The sequence below is a fragment of the Sardina pilchardus genome, chromosome 5 (assembly GCF_963854185.1).
Source record: "Sardina pilchardus chromosome 5, fSarPil1.1, whole genome shotgun sequence".
Taxonomy (NCBI): domain Eukaryota; kingdom Metazoa; phylum Chordata; class Actinopteri; order Clupeiformes; family Clupeidae; genus Sardina; species Sardina pilchardus.
The window spans coordinates 35,965,364-35,972,959 of record NC_084998.1 but is presented as its reverse complement, the minus strand read 5'-3'; positions in this window follow the sequence as shown (position 1 = coordinate 35,972,959).

Below are 7,596 nucleotides of genomic sequence, written 5' to 3'. Positions count from 1 at the left end.
TCTCCCAGATTCTCTTTTTAAACTTGGGATGACATAGGCAACCCCCATTCCTCTGTCAGATTGTTTAGATGCATCTGTATACAAAACAACACACTCTATGTACCTCTCCATTAAATAGCTATGCACCCTATATTTGTCCAAGTCATTTTCTTGCTTCTCTTCTAGCAACCCCAAGTCAGTGGACACTTCTTTAAAAACCCATGGAGGCTCAGCTGGGAAAGGTACAGTGGGACTTCAATTTCATTAAACCCCATCTCAGAGACTTTATTACTGATCCCCCACCCAAAACTCCTGACTTGACCATTACCACGCTCTTGACATTGCTTCAAAACTGAACGACTCATGTGGTCATCACTATGACCCCTCAGGTTTGCCCAATATACAATAGCTAACTGATCTCTTCTGAGGTGAAGAGGCATTTCTCCCATTTCCACCTGGATAGCTGACACTGGTGTAGTTTTGACCGCCCCACAACATAACCTTAGTGCCTGATTTTGGATTACATCCAATTTACCCAGTAAAGTTTTGGCTGCAGATCCATATACTATGCTTCCATAATCTAGTACCGATCTGATCAACCCTGTATAAATAGTTCTTAGAGCAGGTCTGCTTGCTCCCCAATCCACCCCACACAGACATCTCATTGCATTTAACACTCTCTTGCATTTATCAATGACCTTTTGTATATGCAGTGCCCATGTTAACCTTTGGTCAAGCCATATACCCAGATATTTAAAAGATTCAACTCTTTCCAGTTCTTTACCAACTAATTCCACTCTTAGATCCTTAGATATTTTCTTTCTTGAAAAGAACATTATTTTTGTTTTATCTATTGATATCCTAAAACCCCATTTAATGGACCATTTACCCACAGCATTCACAGCTTGTTGTATCTTGCTCACCACAAATTCCACATTCCTCCCTCTTTTCCATAACGCACCATCATCTGCAAATAATGCTACCTCCACAAGATTCTCCACATCCTTAAAAATCCCATTTATCATTATGGAGAACAATAAAGGACTGATGATACTCCCTTGTGGGATTCCATTTTCAGTTTGGTACTTTCCACTTGTTACCCCATTTATCTTCACCATTATTGTTCTATTTGACAAGAACTCCTTAACCCATGTAAAGACTCTTCCCTTGATTCCCATATGATTTAACTTAATCAACAGGCCTTCCTTCCACATCATGTCATACGCTTTCTCAGTGTCAAAGAAGACAGCCACAACTGACTCCTTATTTACTTGAGCTCGCCTTATGACATCCTCTAGATAGACTAAAGGATCCATGGTGCTTCTGCCCCTTCTAAAACCACTTTGATAATTTTGTAACAACCCATTAGTCTCAACTGTATACCAGCCTGTCGTTTATTATTCTCTCCATTGTCTTCCCTATTTGAGATGTGAGTGCTATTGGCCTATAATTGCTAGGGATCTGAGGATCTTTCCCAGGTTTTTTAATGGGGATAATTATAGATTCCTTCCATGCTCTTGGAATTATTCCCTCAATCCAGACTTTATTATAGAGACACAATAACACTTCCTTTCCTTTATCAGTTAAATTCTCTAACATTAAATAGCAAAGGCCATCCCCCCCTGAAGATGATTTACCCAATTTTCTTAGTGCATTATTTAATTCAGCTATTGTTAACATCTCATCCATCACACCTCCTATCACCTCTTCATTCTCACAGTCCTGTTGATACTCTCCTACTGTTTCTGCTCTTGCTCTCTTTTCCTGTTGAATAAGATTTTCATTACTATGTACTTTACTTAAAGTTTTTGCTATTATCTCTGCTTTGCCAGCACTACTAGTGATAATGTTTTGACCATCCACCAATCCAGGATACCCATATTCCTTTCCACATCCTTTCATTTTCTTTATCATGCCCCAAACTTTCTGTATTGGTGTAGTTCATCCTATAGAGTCACAGAACCTTCTCCAGCAACCCCTCTTACTGTAGCTTCCCTTATAGTTTTCCTTACAACTGCTTGAGCTTTCTTAAATTCAATTAGGTTATGGAAGTTGTGCGTTCTTTTCAACACTCTAAACGGCTTGTTCCTAACTTTTACTGCTTTTTTACATTCATTAGACCACCATGGAACTATTTTACTTAGCTTCTTGGGTTTAGATTTAGGGATGGATAATGTTGCAGCACTGATTATGCGAGCACTGATATTTCTGCATAAATACTCAATATCTTTCTGTGTGTCTATTACTGACAGTAATTCATCACTTATCTCTCTAAACTTATCACAATCAGCTTTCTCTAGAACCCATCTCTCATTTTTGACTTCTTGCTCAACTGCAACTTCCAATCCTATTTGAATCTTTATAGGGAAATGATCACTACCTATAGCATTATCCTTCATAACCTCCCAGTCACACTTGTCTGCTAATGCCATTGTAGTTATTGTGAGGTCTATTGCTGATTCTGTCCCCCCTAACCACATCCATTCTAGTACCTGAACCATCGTTTAGACATACTAAGTCTTCCTCATCCATAAAATCTAAAAGTACATCCCCATTGGCATCATTCCTTTCCCCCCATAATGTACTATGTGCATTAAAGTCACCACACCACTCTCCCTTTGGTATCCTTCCAAATGTCTGACAACTGGCCTAATTCTAATTGCTTACATGGGTTATAGAAATGTATTATTTCTATATTACCTTCATTTGACCAGACCTCTATCACAGTGTATTCTAGCTCTTTCCCTCTTTTAATTTCCCTACATTGGATACCTTTTTGAATAAATGTTATGACTCCCCCACCTTTACCATTTTCCCTATCTCTCCTTACTGAGGTATATCCTTTAATAATGAAATCCAAATTGGGAATCAACCAAGTTTCCTGTATACAAATAACATTAGGCTTTACACACAGATTCTCAACATAACTCTTAAATTCCTGTCCATTCGCTATTAAGCTCCTCGCATTCCATTGCAATATAATCAAAACCATTATCCTGTACCACCCCATGCTTGAGATTGTTGTACCTCTTCATTTAAAGTATCCCTCACTGATTCCCACATCAAATCTTTAGCACCCAAAAACTTCTCAGCAGACTTGACTATAATTTTGATTCTTTCTGTTCGACTTGTAGTCTGTGCTGAGCAATTGACCACCTCAGCCATGAACAACACAAAATTACTCTTAGACACTATCAATGTTTCCTCTTTAATTGTATCACACTTTGTGCACTGTCTCCCCTCTTTAACAACTGTGTCTGGACTTGCCACTGTCCTTCTAACAGTCTTTGTTGCTTCTGCGTATGATATACCTTGAGCCATTTTAAGCCGCTGCACTTCCTGCATTCTCTTACTCACTTCACATCCCCTGTATGCTGAGCTGTGTTCCCCCCCACAATTACTACACTTTAACTTTGCATCCTTACCACACTGCCCATATTCATGCTCTCCGCTACACTTACTGCATCTTTGTTTCCCCTTACACACTGCAGCTACATGTCCAAACTTTTGGCACTTAAAGCACCTGAGAGGTGGTGGAATATAGGCCTACATCCTGACTTCATAACTCATGTATCCTATGAATACCCTTTCAGGAAGTTTAACTTCATCAAATGTTAGCACAATTGAAAGGCTATCAGTTATAACTCCCATCACGTTTCGTTTTCAAACGCTTTGCTTCCTTTACCTTGACATTGGCTATGCTTCCCTTGATATCATCTACTGATTCCCTTTAGTCCAGGTGATATGTGAAAAAATCGTTCACTTTTTCATAAAAGCATGAAACTTGGTACACTTGTACAGTTTGGGGCCCTGAACATTTTTAGAGATGGAGCCATCGCGAAAACGCCTCGTGGCGGCTGTGGCGGCCATTTTACTTTCCGCCATTAACGAATGATGTATTTTGCCTCATATCTCCTGAACCAAACATGGTAACACAGAAAAGGTGATGTCTACCCCTATGTTTTGATGGTCAAGGATTACAATGATACCATATACAACATCATAAACTGTTCATGTGAATAGTTAATGGTGAATTCAGTGATGTGAGAAGGAAATCACAGCATCTGGGAACCTCGGCTAGACTAATATCATGTCTGTTGCATGCAAGTTGTGTAGAGTTCCAAAACATAATCCTTTTGTTCATTAACTCTGACAATACTATAAAGAGTAGGACAATATTCAATATGAATTCAACATCTCCGCTTGAAAAGAATATCTCAAACACAAAGATTGACTATGACCAGTCCCACCTCTGACTCTTCAGTCACAACCATGTCCGGCGAATTACACCAAAGCCAAAGAGATACAGCAGGGGCCAGAAAGGGAAGAAATGGAAGCAACAGCACCCCTACACCACAGTACTTAATGGTATCCCAGAAATGACTCCCCTTACAAGTACAACATCACTTCCCTTCGCAAAACTCCTGACCATTCCCAGTCCAGCTGCCACCAACCGCCTCTGCGACACTTCCTCCACTCGCGTCAGACATCCTCCACCATGTGACGTTAGAACATTATTCACTGCTTTTTCAATTAATGAGGACAAAAACTACTCATTTAAAACTGTATTGCGTTACCAAAAGGAATGCAAAGTTAGAAAACAATTAAATAAGACATTTAAATCGAAAATACACCTTAGAATGCTATTTAGAATGTATTTTTAATGTACCTTATCTACCTTATTGCCTTGTGTTAAAACTGTGTGGCTGAAATTTGCCTTTGTGAGTACCAGGCCATACTAACTCTGTACCAAGTCACATATTTACATACACTGCTGAACTTCAAATTGTGTGGCTGTGAAAACAAAAAGTTGTGCATATGTAAATGGGGGGTAAAATGGAATCCTTATAAGGCCTTCTTTCAGAAAATATCTAGATGTTTATACCAAATTCGCCTTTGTAGGTACCAGGCCATACTAACTCTGTACCGAGTCACATAATAGGCCTGCCATTGACACACATTGCTGAACTTCAAATTGTGTGGCTGTGAAAACAAGAAGTTGTGCATATGTAACATATATAACATATATGTTATATATGTTATAGTATAACATATACACTGTAGATGTTTATACCAAATTCGCCTTTGTGGGTACCAAGCCATACTAAGTGTGTACAGAGTCACATTATAGGCCTGCCATTGACATACACTGTTGAACTTCCAATTGTGTGGCTGTGAAAACAATAAGTTGTGCATAAAAGGGGGTTAAATGGAATCCTCATGAGCTGTACTTTCAGAATATACATAGATATGTATACCAAATTCGCCTTTATAGGTTCCAGGCCATACTAAGTGTGTACCGAGTCACATACTAAGCTTTACTTTGACACACACAGTTGAACAAATTGTGTGGCTGTGAAAACAGTAGCTGCATTTGAGTTCAGATACGGCTGACTTCGGCTGGCTGCATACGCCAACGTGAGCTTGAGTCTGGAGGGGCAAAAGTTTTAGATGCAGATGGTCCCGAACACGATTCTGCAAATTTGCCTAAGGTGATTGCCGTGACTCCGTGAGACCTCGCGAGAGATATCGTGGGATTTTGGGTTCATTAAATGCACTAACTTTCAAGATTACTCATTAAAATGAGCATGATGACGGACAAAATAAATTGATATGATGTAGTTTAAATAAACCACTGTTGTCATACAGTTAACAGGCCTGCATTGTAGCACATTAATTAAATATCAAGTGTTTTCCTTGTGTATGTAGCAGGTATAATTATGCTTCTCTGAATTTCCCCACTCGGTCCTACATGTTCTGTGCCACTTTGCAGTTTCCCATGGTAGAGTAGGTAGCAGGGGGTGTGGCATGGGTGTGGCAGGAACTGATTCCCGTGCTTGGGACCCCTTTAACATGTAATGTAGCCCCCTCCTCTGCCTCTTTTGCTACTGTCCTGAGGCAGAGGTACGTGGAGTTTTGCATACAATGCATTATGTAATTTGTTTATGCTATGTTACTTTGCATTGCATTATGCACTTAACACATGAGACTGTTTTCTGGTGTTGCGTACCTTATACCAGAGTAAAGGTGTTTTAATCCCTGGATTTTATATTATAACTCGTTACAGAATGCACATGTTACGTGCGTGAGTAATGCTGCAGTGTCTTAGCGTGGCTGCAGGTGTAGTGGCATAGCTAGTTAGCTTACAGCTACCGAGTGTGTATTGACTGTAAATGTGGTTTACCTGTTTGGGTGGCAGGAGCTGTGACGCGACTGGCTCACTCCTTTCTGACTGTCTTTCTTTGTTTTGTCTTGCTTTACACTCCAGGTATGCCATATTTCATTATATTGTTATTGCGTCAGTGTGTGTTGTTTAAAATATAGCGCGCGCTCTTTTGCTACTGTCCTGAGGCAGAGGAGCTGTGACGCGACTGGCTCGCTCCTTTCTGACTGTCTTTCTTTGTTTTGTCTTGCTTTACACTCCAGCCCAGAGCAATAAAGCGACAAAAGTGATATCCAGTTGTGGCGTCCATTCTTTTACGAGTGATCGAGTGATCGAGGGAGGGGAGAGACGACCTCTGTTACATGTATACGTAACCAACAGCATAAAATAGCAGAATATCAAAACGTTTTCAGTAGGCTAGCCTACTACTGTTCCAGAAATCACAAATAAGAAAGTATCCCTTCGATATCTGTTCATTTTAGTACATTCTAACGTAAGGAGCAAAGATTCCAGAACAGAGCAAGATGGATCACTTTTGACAAGCTCAGGTGTCGTCCCAGACGCTGGCTACAGTGCTGATCCTAAAATGTTAGCTGATCCATCTTGCTCCGCTTTAGAATCTTTGGTAAGGAGGCAGAACGAGACCCCTGTCATAATCGTCATGGGGAGATTCTTTCCAAACGGCCCAATCATGTCCTTGAACTGACGTCATGGGGCGGGATCCAGCCGGTTGCATGCTTTAAAAAGGCGCGTTCAAGATGGCTGCGCAGCACAAAAACTGCGCAGCACAAGATGCACGTGGTTAAAAATCTGTCCACGATGGTCTAGATGGGTGTGTTTTCGACTCGGCAGTCGGTATCACATGGCCTCAACTTATCGCGGGAGCAAGGCGTGGCCAGGCAGCTGCGGAGCAGCCGCTCTGGAGGTACTGCGGAGCGCAGCGGAGCCTAGACCCTGCCTTCATGACGTCAGGTCTTTGCCCTAATTGGCTTTTACATCCCTGATGTATGTGCAGGTGTTTAGATGCCTCCTCATATCCACAAGGGTCCGTGCGGGTCCGTGCCTCGTGATTCGTCACATGGTCAAGTCAAGCCAAGTCTACACTACGGGAAGTAGAGAGTGTACAACTTCATAGCAGCGTTTGTATCCCCTCCCCTGCTGCCACCGGCAGCTCTCGCTGCTGCAAGAGGTCATTTGGAGTTGAACTTGAACACGCCTATTGGCAAGAGTTGCGTAGGCCTAATAGACTGCAGACGTCTTCATTTCTGTTTGCATTCGACTGCATGCGTCTGCAGCCGACTTGACATTTCGAGTGAGCCTAATAAGTTGTGCAAAAAGCAGAGAAGTGCAATGCGATGTATAGACAGATGGTGCATAGGCAGGAAAAGAAATCTAGTGCAGTGTATAAATTAATATAGAAATATAGGCCTACGCAGTATATTTAGTTACTCAAT